Source organism: Artemia sp. Qi Xiang Cuo, chromosome 20 (genome assembly GCF_049724085.1).
Source record: "Artemia sp. Qi Xiang Cuo chromosome 20, ASM4972408v1, whole genome shotgun sequence".
In the NCBI taxonomy this organism is placed as follows: Eukaryota; Metazoa; Arthropoda; class Branchiopoda; order Anostraca; family Artemiidae; genus Artemia; species Artemia sp. Qi Xiang Cuo.
In genome coordinates this window covers 21085705-21099675 of record NC_142813.1, presented here as the reverse complement: position 1 = coordinate 21099675, position 13971 = coordinate 21085705, and positions in this window count along the sequence as shown.

Here is a 13971-nt window from a genome sequence, read left to right as displayed (position 1 = left end):
GCTATCCCTGGAACCACCATATATCAGTTACTATGGGCAAGAGATCGTTCTTTATTGTAAATTGCTCATTCCAAAATTAATATACGAATATTCTAAAAAGTACGCCTCTGTATATTCACTGTGTTGTCGAACATTTTTCATTGCATTTATAAACTGTTCGGCAGTTGCCAATCCATACCTTGGAAGCTTTTCATTAAACTGACAACATTTCTTTTGGATGTTACTATGAAGCTTTTCCAAAGCATTTCTAGCCGACTTTTAAACAGCATCCGCTCTTTCAAAGAGAATTTTAATCTGTAATTTTGAGTGCTTTTTGTGATCCTGGTTAAACATGCGTAAAATATTTCTCAATTTACGAAGATCAGCCAGCATTTTTGCCATCTTCTTGTATTTCTGAATGTAATTTTTCCCTTTGTCCTTATCCGTTCTTCGGTACAACCTCGCAGAGAATTAAATTTTTTCATTATAGCTTTTGTCACCCAAGTATCTACCCATTATTCTGGTAGCAACTTTTTTCTTATGTTTGTTTCGGTAATCTTTATCGTTATCATACCGTTCCTTGCTCTTTTGTTTGGCTGTCTCAATTTTTGCATGTCTATAATCCTCATCATTAAGATAACACTCCTTGCTGTTTTGTTTGGCTCTCTCAATTTTCGCATCTCGATACTCCTTGTCGGTTGAATACCTTTGCTTTTCTCTTTTCAAGATGTTGTCTCTGTTTTTTGTATAGTACTGTTTTTTTAAATTACGTATAACTCTATTAGAAGGCATCTTATTACAAAACAAGAAATAATATTCTTATCTAATTGAAACTTTTTAAGACTCGTATCATGTATCCATAACCTAACAAAAAATAAAACTAATTTTTAAATTTTCAGGTATTTTGTTAGTTTGAATTAAAAGATTAAAATTATGGCTCATATATCATAAATATTTTTGCAGTTTACATAATAACTTTAGTGATTCTAAACTGAAAAATGAAATATATTAAAAAATTGAATTTTTTGGTCTGAAAATACATAGTAAATTCCACATCGGGTAGTTAGAACCTAACCAAAAATAAAACTAATTTTAACATTTTAAGGTATTTTTCTAGCTTGAATTGAAATATTCAAACTATTGCTCGGATACCATGGATATTTTGCAGTTTACACAAGCTGCAAAGATCGCATAAGGGCAAAATTAAAAATTATATTCAGAAGTCCAAAAACATGGCAACAATGCTGGCTGATCTTAGCAAATTTAGAAAAATTTTACGAATGTTTTACCGGGATTACGAAAAATATTCAAAATTAAAGATTAAAATTATCTCTGAAAGAATGGATTTTGTTGAAAAGTCAGCTAGAGATGCTTTCGCAAAACCTCATAGTAATATCCAAAAGAAATGTTGCATGTTTAGTGAAAAGCTTCCAAGGTATAAACCGGCAACTGTGGAACAGTTTACAGATGTAATGGGAAATTTTATACATCACTGTGAATATATGGAGGCATAATTGTTCTTTACTTAGTTTCAGCTTTAATTCGATGATCCAGACTTTATGTACTAACTACATCCAAAGACTATGACGTCATTGATTAATATTGTATATAAAAAATTAAGTTTTTCGTAAAAAACAATCAATTTAAAAAAAAATTAAGTACAAATAGCCCTAGATCTAGAGATTTCCTTTAAAATGAGCCATTGAACAACTCTCTACGATGTTCCAGTGCCAAGCTATCTGTGGAAAAGAAAGAAAGAAAAAAATATCCCGTTTGAGGAGAATAACGTGGTTAAAGTCAATTTTCTTGATTATCAAGCCAATATATTTTCTTTGTTATTCAAGCCGCAGGGCGGTAAGTTTCCTTTATAGGGTTTTCGGACAAGGCGGTTCTAATGGTGTACTTTTTGTTTTGATCCGACTCTGTTTTTAGGAGTTAGGGGTTTTTATATTTCTTAACATTGGACGTGATCGTCTCTTACTAGGTTGCTAGCTACCGCTGCAACCCGGAAAGCTATCTGTCGATTTACTAACCTATGCTAAAATTAAGTGGCGTATAAAATTTAGTATAGGCAAGAGGTCGTTCTTTATTATAAATTCAGCTACCAATAAAACCATATCATTAACTATAATTAAGTTGAGTATCTGATCTATTATAGGCAAGAGTTCGTTCTTTATTATAAACTCCTCACCAAAACTTGGGTTTCGTTTTATGCTATATCATTACAAACAGAAAAAAGCCTTGACTTTTTCATCTTTGATGTAGTAAGAGATGAACCTCAAGCAATCAAATAGCTAACTAAGTCCAATGTATGCAGTGGTATGTTATTCCAATGATCGTCTTTTAATGTAATTGCAGTTCAATTACCATAGGCTATAGTTCGTTCTTTACTATAATCAATTAATTACTTTTTTTCATTTTTATATACTTTTACTTTGGTTGACTTACTTTTTCCATTACCTTTAGATCCATGTTTGTCTGTAAGCTTCATTTAAAAAGAAACCAAGTTTTTTCAACTGAAAGTAAGGAGTAACCTTCAAACTGAAAACGAACAGAAATTATTACGTATATTAGGGGGGTTGCCCCTCCTGAGCACCTCACTCTTCACGCTACAGTTTTTCGGCCCTTTAAAAAAAGCTACCTATTGTTCTAATATATGACCCTTGTGTTTCAGCTGTTTTTAATTGTCAGTTATTGTAATTTAGGAGCTATGGGTTTTTGTATTTCTTAACATTGGACATGATTGTCTCTTACTAGGTTGCTAGCTACCGCTGCAACCCGGATCTTACTAGGTTGCTAGCTACCGCTGCAACCCGGATTTGTGCTATATCATTACAAACAGGAAAAATCTTACGGCTTTTTCTTCTTTGAAATAGTAAGAGACGAACATCAAGTAACTACCCCTGGAACCACCATATATCCGTTACTATGGATGAGAGATCGTTCTTTACTGTAATTCTATCCTATATTATTACAAACAGGAAGAAGCCTACGGCTTTTTCTTCTTTGAAATAGTAAGAGACGAGCCACAAGCAAACAAGTAGCTAACTAAGTCCAATGTATTCAGTGGTATGTTATTCCAATGATCGTCTTTTAATGTAAGTCTCTTACTAGGTTGCTAGCTACCGCTACAACTCGGATTTTTTTAATTTTCGTTAAAATGAGCCATTAAACAACTCTCTACGATGTCCCAGTGTCAAGCTATCTGTCGATTTACTAACCTATGCTAAAATTAAGTGGCGTATAAAATTTAGTATAGGCAAGAGGTCGTTCTTTATTATATATCTTTTAGTGGAAAATTTTAATATATTGAGCTTAAATATAATAACTGTAGTAGCCTATACTATAATTAAGTGGCCTATAAAATTTAGTATAGGCAAGAGGTCGTTCTTTATTATAAAATTAAATTGCTTACTATTGCCTAGAGTTAGTTGTTTACAATATCGTAACAATTTATTTTTTGATAATAATTAGTTTTGTTAATTACAAAAGGTTTCTATATACAACAATTTCCATTAAAATTAGCCATTAGACAGCTCTTTATTATGACCAAGAACTGTTTGATTTAATAATTCAATTAATATGGGTTACAATTCATTCCTTATTGTAATTCTATTCACGTCATAGCTCTAATATAAAACTATGATGACATTCATTATTTATCTAGTAGGGTTTCAGACAAGGTAATTACCAGTCTCTTCGGAGGCATGGGTTCAAATCTTACCGCTGGTATACGATTATGTTTGAAAGACTGCAGTGTGAAAAGACATCGAAAATGCAGTTTTTGGTGGAAAAATTTATTCTCTTTTAGAAATAAATTATTTTAGTTACAAAAGGTTTTTAACCCAATTAATTTCCTTTAAAATGAGCTATTGAACAACCCTCTACGATATTCCAGTGCCAAGCTATCTCTGGAAACAGAGAAAAAAAGAAAAAAAGAAATAAATATCCCGTCTAGGAAGAATGTTGTAGTAGCTGCCACTTTTCTTGATTTTCAAACCCATATATTTCCCTTTCTGTTCAAGCCAAGGGACAGAAAGTTTCCTATACAGGGGTTTCGGACAAGGCGGTTCTAATGGTGATCTTTGTTTTGATCTGACTCCTTTTTTAGGAACTATGGGTTTTTATATTTCTTAACATTGGACGTGATCGTCTCTTACTAGGTTGCTAGCTACCGCTGCAACCCGGATGCTAGCGCGCTGAGTTTGATAATAAACTGATTACACACAGGAAAAAGCCTACGGCTTTTTCTTCTTTGAAATAGTAAGAGACGAGTCTCAAATAATCAAGTAGCTAGCTAATTCCAAATGTATGCAATGTTTTGTTTTTCCAATGATCGTTTTTTATTGTAACTAGGTTTCAGCCATCTCTACAGCCATGACACTATTGGAAATTACACAATACCTATTTATGTTTCAGTTAACATGGGCAAGGTGTCGTTCTTTATTGTAAACTAACCTATACTATAATTAAGTGGCGTATAAAATTTAGTATAGGCAAGAAGTTGTTCTTTATTATAATATCTGCTCGCAACTGTCACAATGAATTGTGGGGTATACATCCCTGATGTTAGCTACCTTATCAAGGCTCTCACCAAATAATTTTATTATTGTATTTTCATCCACAGAAACTCTAATATTGCTATCACCGTAGATGACGTCTTGACTATTACGACAGATTCTACTTGACACTTCTTCTAAATAATGACTTAATTCCTTGTACGAGCCCTCGACTTTTAGTAGATTATTATTTTGTATAATCTTAGATTTTTATACTGCCTTATATACGCTATTATTGAAACAGGTCAAGACAGGAAAATGTGCAGCTAGTGCCCTTAGAGAACGCAAATAGCTCTGACATCCCTCATTTGGGCTGCAGTATAACGAATGCCCATTTTTTCTTGTGTCCCTGTAATTGATATCACAATAATCCAATTCGCCAAGGTAGAAATTAACCACTTTGTCAGTTGAAAAGTTTAATGCTATATTATTTTCAAAGATATCAAAAAGAATTTGACATAATTCAATATCCGTCGGATAGAGCTTGCAGATATCAGGGTGACATTGCCAAGTAACCTGCTGCCCAATTTTTGGTTTTGAATGTTTACTCAGATTGTTATAGGTGACTCCAGCCATCATAATTTCCTTGTCAGATCTAGTTTCAGAACATTTTTCAATAGTTGTCTCGTACTTTCCAGGACAGTTTGTTCTGCTACACAGAGCAGTGTTTGCCAAATATTCAGTAGAACTAAAAGAACTGTTTAAAACACAGTTAGAAACACTTTTTTCTTGAGTCGGTGTTCCAGGAATTTGTTCTAAATCAATAGTCTTACAAACACATATACTAATAACCCTAACAGGCTCGTTTTCGCCATAATTGAAAAACATTGCTTTTCCTTCGCTGTTGATAGGTATGCTTGTATATATATTTTTATTGCTGCTACATAAACTGCTATTGCTCCTTCCAAAATTAATATACGAATTTTCTAAGAAGTACGCCTCGGTATATTCACTGTGTTGTCGAACATTTTCCATTGCATCAATAAACTGTTTCGCAGTTGCCAATCCATACCTTGGCAGCTTTTCATTAAACTGACAACATTTCTTTTGGATATTACTATGAAGCTTTGCCAAAGCATTCCTAGCCGACTTTTTAACAGCATCTCTACGATGACTGGAACAACTCTCTACAATGTTCCAGTGCTAAGCTATCTGTGGAAAAGAAGAAAGAAAGAAAAAAATATCCCATTTGTGGAGAATAACGTGGTTGAAGTCGATTTTCTTGATTTTCAAGCAAATATATTTTCTTTGTTATTCAAGCCAAAGGGCGGCAAGTTTCCTTTATAGGGGGTTTCGGACAACGCGGTTCTAATGGTGTACTTTTTGTTTTGATCTGACTCTTTTTTTAGGAGTTAGGGGTTTTTATATTTCTTAACATTGGACGTGATCGTCTCTTACTAGGTTGCTAGCTACCGCTTCAACCCGGATCTTCTTTGGAGTAGTAAGAGACAACTCTCAAAGAATTAGGTAGCTAACTAAGTTCAATGTATAAAATGTTCTATTCTTCTGATGATCGTATTTTAATAACTTTACCGCGAACTGTTTGATTCTTGTTGAAATCAAAAATGCAGTTTCTAGTGTAAAAATTTATTCTGTTTTACAAATAATTTTTTTAGTTATAAAAGGTTTTTAACCCCTTTAATTGCCATTATAATGATTCATTGAACAACTCTCTACGATGTTCCAGTGGCAAGCTATCTGTGGAATTACTAACCTATACTTTTATAATTAAGTGGCGCATAAAATTTAGTATAGGCCAAAGGCCGTTCTTTATTATACAAAATTAATATACGAATATTCTAAGAAGTACACCACCGTACATTCACTGTTTTGTCAAATATTTTCCATTGCATTTATAAACTGATCCAATGTTGCAAGTCCAAACCTCGGAAGCTTTTCATTAAACTGACAACATTTCTTTTGGATTTTACTATGAAGTCTTGCCAGAGCATTTCTAGCCTACTTTTCAACAGCATCTGCTCTTTCAAAGAGAATTTTAATCAGTCATTTTGAATACTTTTCGTGATCCTGGTTAAACAAACGTAAAATGTTTCTCAATTTACGAAGATCAGGCTGCATTTTTGCCATCTTCTAGTATTTCTGATTGTAATTTTTCCATTTGTCCGAATGCGTTCTTCGGTACAACCTTCCAAAGGTTTTAATTTTTTAATTATAGCTTTTGTCACCCCAGTATTTACCTATTATTCTATTAGCAACTTTTTTCTAATGTTTGTTTCGGTAATCTTTATCATTATCATACATTTCCTTGCTCTTTTGTTTGGCTGTCTAAATTTTTGCATGTCTATAAACTTCATCATTATAATAATGTTGTTTGTCACTATCGATTTTCTTTATCTCGATACGCCTTGTCGGTTGAATACCTTTGCTTTTCTCTTTTCAAGATGCTATCTCTGTTTTTTGTGTAGTACTGTTTTTTTTAATTACGTATAACATGCTTAGAAGAACTCTTATAACTATACAGAAATTTCGGACAAGGCGGTTCTAATAATGTAATGGTGTACTTTTTATTCCAATGATCGTCTTTTATATCAGTTACTATGGGAGAGAGATCATTCTTTACTGTAATTTATTATGACCAAGAACTGTTTGATTTAATAATTCAGGTACTCTGGGTTACAGTTCGTTCCTTATTGTAACTTTTTTAGGAGCTAAGGGTTTTTATATTTATTAATATTGGACGTGATCGTCTATTACTAGGTTGCTAGCTACCGCTGCAACCCGGATTATTGCTACCCACCGCTGTAACCTGGGCTACTAACAAACAGAAAAAACCCTACGGCTTTTTCTTCTTTGAAATAGTAAGAGACAAGCCTACAATAGCTGAACTAAGTCCAATGTATGCAATGGTTTGTTATTCCAATGATCGTCTTTTAATGTAAAATTATTCTAATGATCGTCTTTTAATGTAATTATTTTAGTTACTATAGATTTTTAACCCAATTAATTTCCTTTAAAATGAGCCATTGAACAACTATCTACGATTTCCAGTGCCAAGCTATCTCTGGATACAAAAGAAAAAAAAATATCCCGTTTAGGCAGAATGTTTTAGTAGCTGCCACGTTTCTTGATTTTCAAGCCAATATATTTCCCTTGCTGTTCAAGCCAAGGGACAGAAATTTTACTATGCAGGGGTTTCGGACAAGGCGGTTCTAATGGTGTACTTTTTGTTTTGATCTGACTCTTTTTTTTATGAGCTATGGGTTTTTATATTTCTTCACATTGGACGTGATCGTCTCTTACTAGGTTGCTAGCTACCGCTGCAACCCGGATATTTCTTAACATTGGACGTGATCGTCTCTTACTAGGTTGCTAGCTACCGCTGCAACCCGTATTATCTCTTTTAAATAAACTTTTCTGATATTTCAGGATGATAGCTTTATTTTTTGTGTAGTAAAGTTTTTTATTAGTAGAAATTTGGATTGCTCTATTTTGATATTGTTTTTGGTTATTCTTTCTTTTTTTCCACTCGCGTGAGACCATATTTTTTCAAGGTTGAAAATTATTAAGTACACAAAATCCCGTGTCGAGTATCTAAAACCTAGCATAAAACTAAACTAATTTTAAAATTTTCAGGTATTTATCTTGTTTGCTACTTGATTGCTTGAAGTTCGTCTCTTACTATTTCAAAGAAGAAAAAGCCGTGGGCTTTTTCCTGTTTGTAATGATATAGCATAAAACGAAACTCAAGTTGTAACTGACGTCATCCTGGTTGTTATAGTATACAGGCTGCAGCGGTAGCTAGCAACCTAGTAAGAGACGATCACGTCCAATGTTAAGAAATATAAAAACCCATAACTCCTAAAAAAAAAGTCAGATCAAAACAAAATTATATTAGTATTATTCTCCATGACCACACTGCTTTTTCTAAGACAAAAACAATAAGAATTCCAAATGGGGATAGGTCCCTTTATTAGACAGTGAAACGAAAATATAAAACAAAGACTCTAAATATTTCGATTAAACAGTCAGTCATCATCATCAGTAGAGTTACTCCTAGAGTAAGGACCGAAGTCTATCTCATAGTAACTGATACAACAGGGAAACGAAAAAGAGGTCTGAGGTATATATGACGTCATTATAATTATGAACTAACTCTCGCCTTTACTAACTTGCATAGGCAACTTAACTGTAGTTAATATTACAGTATTTATATTTTATAATAAAGAACGATAGACAGTGAAACGAAAATATAAAACAAAGACTCTAAATATTTCGATGAAACAGTCAGTCATCATCATCAGTAGAGTTACTCCTAGAGTAAGGACCGAAGTCTATCTCATAGTAACTGATACAACAGGGAAACGAAAAAGAGGTCTGAGGTGCATATGACGTCATTATAATTATGAACTAACTCTCGCCTATACTAACTTGCATAGGCAACTTAACTGTAGTTAATATTACAGTATTTATATTTTATAATAAAGAACGAACTCTTGCCTATAATAACTTATATAGGCATCCGGGTTGCAGCGGTAGCTAGCAACCTAGTAAGAGACGATCACGTCCAATGTTAAGAAATATAAAAACCCATAGTTCCTAAAAAAGGAGTCAGATCAAAACAAAAAGTACACCATTAGAACCGCCTTGTCCGACACCCCTGTATAGTAAACTTTCTGTCCCTTGGCTTTAACAGCAAGGGAAATATATTGGCTTGAAAATCAAGAAAAGTGGCAGCTACGACAACATTCTGCCTAAACGGGATATTTTTTTTTCTTTTGTTTCCAGAGATAGCTTGGCACTGGAACATCGTAGACTTATGTAGAAACATAAGTCTTACTTATGTAGAACATCGTAGAAATATGACAGAGGAAAACAGAGGTATCTTACGGATCAGGGGTATCGAGAAGGGAAAATTGAGACAGCCAAACAAAAGATATTTTTTTTTCTTTTGTTTCCAGAGATAGCTTGGCACTGGAACATCGTAGTTGTTCAATGGCTCATTTTAATTACAGTAAAGAACGAACCTTAGCCCATAGTAAAATCTGGGTTGCAGCGGTATACATTAAAAGACGATCATTTGTTAAATTACAGCAAAGAACAAAATTACAACCCATAGTAACTAAATTATCCGGGTTACAATAAGGAACGAACTGTATCCGGGTTGCAGCGGTAGCTAGCAACCTAGTAAGAGACGATCACCTCCAATGTTAAGAAATATAAAACCCCCCAACTCCTAAAAAAAGAGTCAGATCAAAACAAAAAGTACACCATTAGAACCGCCTTGTCCGAATCCTCTATAAAGGAAACTTACCACCCTTTGGCTTGAATAACAAAGAAATATCCAAATTTCTACTAGTAGAAAACATTACTACATAAAAATAAAGCTAACATCCTGAAATATCAGAAAAGTTTATTTAAAATAGATAAAAATGCCACCGAACGCAATAAAGCTCGAGAACGCGTAAGGATTGCTTCTAAGATGTATTGTGATCCAGGATTTAAGAAAATTAAATATGACAGAGGAAAACAGAGGTATCTTACGGATCAGGGGTATCGAGAAGGGAAAATTGAGACAGCCAAACAAAAGATATTTTTTTTCTTTTGTTTCCAGAGATAGCTTGGCACTGGAACATCGTAGTTGTTCAATGGCTCATTTTAATTACAGTAAAGAACGAACCTTAGCCCATAGTAAAATCTGGGTTGCAGCGGTATACATTAAAAGACGATCATTTGTTAAATTACAGTAAAGAACAAACTTCCAACCCATAGTAACTAAATTATCCGGGTTACAATAAGGAACGAACTGTATCCGGGTTGCAGCGGTAGCTAGCAACCTAGTAAGAGACGATCACCTCCAATGTTAAGAAATATAAAACCCCCCAACTCCTAAAAAAAGAGTCAGATCAAAACAAAAAGTACACCATTAGAACCGCCTTGTCCGAATCCTCTATAAAGGAAACTTACCGCCCTTTGGCTTGAATAACAAAGAAAATATATTGGCTTGAAAATCAAGAAAATAGACTTTTACCCCGTTATTCTCCACAAATGGGATATTTTTTTCTTTCCGCTTGATTTTTCTCCTCAACTAGCTGGGCACTGGAAAATCATAGAGCTGTATAATAGCTCATTTTAAATGAAATTGCAACATTTAGTCACTTTTGTAATTAAAAATAAAATACTTTTTAAAGTAGAATCAATTTTGTCAAAAAAATTGCATTTTTGATGTATTTTCATACTGCAGTCTTTTCAAAGATATTTGAATTTTGAAGCAATAAAACAGTTCATGGTAATGAACTCTATAGTAATAATAGCTACTTGTCTCAATAGTAGCCGAAACTCCTGGAACCAAAATTTTCTTTTTTGGCTTAATCGCCAAAATTATTATGTAAACTGCAAAAATATTTATGATGCCTAATCAGTAATAGTAATTTTTTAATTTAAACAACAAAAATACATGAAAATTCAAAAATTAGTTTTGCTTTTTGTCTCCTGGAAGAAAATTTTTTTCATCTCAGTTCAAATTTATTATTGTATCCTGGAACCAAACTTTTTTTGGTTTGTAACCCGTAAAGAACATATCTCAATATTATTGTCTCATAATTGCAATTATTTTAGTTTTCAGTCCAGAATCGCTAAACTTATTATGTAAACTGCAAAAATATTTATGGTGTCTAAACAATAATAATAATTTTGTAATTCAAACAAGATAAATACCTGAAAATTTTAAAATTAGTTTTGTTTTATTCTAGGTTTTAGATACTCGACACGGGATTTTGTGTACTTAATAATTTTAAACCTTGAAAAAATATGGTCTAACGCGAGTGGAAAAAAAGAAAGAATAACCAAAAAAAATATCAAAATAGAGCAATCCAAATTTCTACTAGTAGAAAACATTACTACATACAAACATTACTACATTACTACATAGTTAGCTACTTGATTGTTTGAGTTTCGTCTCTTACTATTTAAAAGAAGAAAAAGCTGTAGGCTTTTTCCTGTTTGTATTTATAGTTATATTAAAGAACGATCTTCAGTCTATATCCGGGTTGCAGTGGTAGCTAGCAACCTTGTGAGAAACGATCACGTCCAATGTTAAGAAATATAAAAAACCATAATTCCTTAAAAAAGAGTCAGATCAAAACAAAAAATACACCATTAGAACCACCTTGTCCAAAACCTCTTTATAGGAAACTGTCTGTCCCTTGGCTTGAATAGCATCCGGGTTGCAGCGGTAGCTAGCAACCTAGTAAGAGACGATCACCTCCAATGTTAAGAAATATAAACCCCCCCAACTCCTAAAAATAAAGAGTCAGATCAAAACAAAAAGTACACCATTAGAACCGCCTTGTCCGAACCCTCTATAAAGGAAACTTACCGCCCTTTGGCTTGAATAACAAAGAAAATATATTGGCTTGAAAATCAAGAAAATAGACTTTTACCACGTTATTCTCCACAAACGGGATATTTTTTTCTTTCCGCTTGATTTTTCTCCTCAGCTAGCTGGGCACTGGAAAATCATAGAGAGCTGTATAATAGCTCATTTTAAAGGAAATTGCAACATCTAGTCACTTTTGTATTTAAAAATAAAATACTTTTTAAAGTAGAATCAATTTTGTCAAAAAAATTGCATTTTTGATGTATTTTCATACTGCAGTCTTTTCAAAGATATTTGAATTTTGAAGCAATAAAACAGTTCATGGTAATGAACTCTATAGTAATAATAGCTACTTGTCTCAATAGTAACCGAAACTCCTGGAACCAAAATTTTCTTTTTTGGCTTAATCGCTAAAATTATTATGTAAACTGCAAAAATATTTATGATGCCTAATCAGTAATAGTAATTTTTTAATTTAAACAACAAAAATACATGAAAATTCTAAAATTAGTTTTGCTTTTTGTCTCCTGGAAGAAAAATTCTTTTCATCTCAGTTCAAATTTATTATTGTATCCTGGAACCAAACTTTTTTTGGTTTGTAACCCGTAAAGTACATATCTCCATATTATTGTCTCATAATTGCAATTATTTTAGTTTTCAGTCCAGAATTGCTAAACTTATTATGTAAAATGCAAAAATATTTATGGTGTCTAACCAATAATACTAATTTTGTAATTCAAACAAGAGAAATACCTGAAAATTTTAAAATTAGTTTTGTTTTATGCTAGGTTTTAGATACTCGACACGGGATTTTGTGTACTTAATAATTTTAAACATTGAAAAAATATGGTCTCACCCGAGTGGAAAAAAAGAAAGAATAACAAAAAAAAATATCAAAATAGAGCAATCCAAATTTCTACTAATAGAAAACTTTACTACATAAAAAAATAAAGCTAACATCCTGAAATATCAGAAAAGTTTATTTAAAAGAGATAAAAATGCCACCGAACGCAATAAAGCTCGAGAACGCATAAGGATTGCTACTAAGATGTCTTGTGATCCAGGATTTAAGAAAATGAAATATGACAGAGCAAAACAGAGGTATGTTACGGATCAGGGGTATCGAGAAGGGAAAATTGAGACAGCCAAACAAAAGAGCAAGGAACGGTATGATAACGATATAGATTATCGAAATGAACATAAGAAAAAAGTTGCTACCAGAATAATGGGTAGATACTGGGGTGACAAAAGCTATAATGAAAAAATTAAATTCTCTGCGAGGTTGTACCGAAGAACGCATAAGGACAAAGGGAAAAATTACATTCAGAAATACAAGAAGATGGCAAAAATGCAGGCTGATCTTTGTAAATTGAGAAACATTTTACGCATGTTTTATCGGGATCACGAAAAGTATTCAAAATTACAGATTAAAATTCTCTTTGAAAGAGCGGATGCTTTTGAAAAGTCGGCTAGAAATGCTTTGGCAAAGCTTCATAGCAATATTCAAAAGAAATGTTGTCAGTTTAATGAAAAGCTTCCAAGGTATGGATTGGCAATTGCAGAACAGTTTATAGATGCAATGGAAAATGTTCGACAACACAGTGAATATACGGAGGCATACTTCTTAGAACATTCTTATATTAATTTTGGAAGGAGCAATTGCAGTTTATGTAGCAGCAATAAAAATATATATACAAGCATACCTATCAACAGCGAAGGAAAAGCAATGTTTTTCCATTATGGCGAAAACGAGCCTGTTAGGGTTATTAGTAAATGTGTTTGTAAGACAAATGATTTAGAACAAATTCCTGGAACACCGACTCAAGAAAAAAGCATTTCTGTGTTTTAAACAGTTCTTTTAGTTCTACTGAATATTTGGCAAAAAATTCTCTGTGTAGTAGAACAAACTGTCCTGAAAACTACGAGACAACTATTGAAAAATGCTTTAAAACTAGATCTGACAAGGAAATTATGATGGCTGAAGTCACCTATAACAATCTGAGTAAACATTCAAAACCAAAAATTGGGCAGCAGGTTACTTGTCAATGTCACCCTGATATCTGCAAGCTCTATCCGACGGATATTGAATTATCTCAA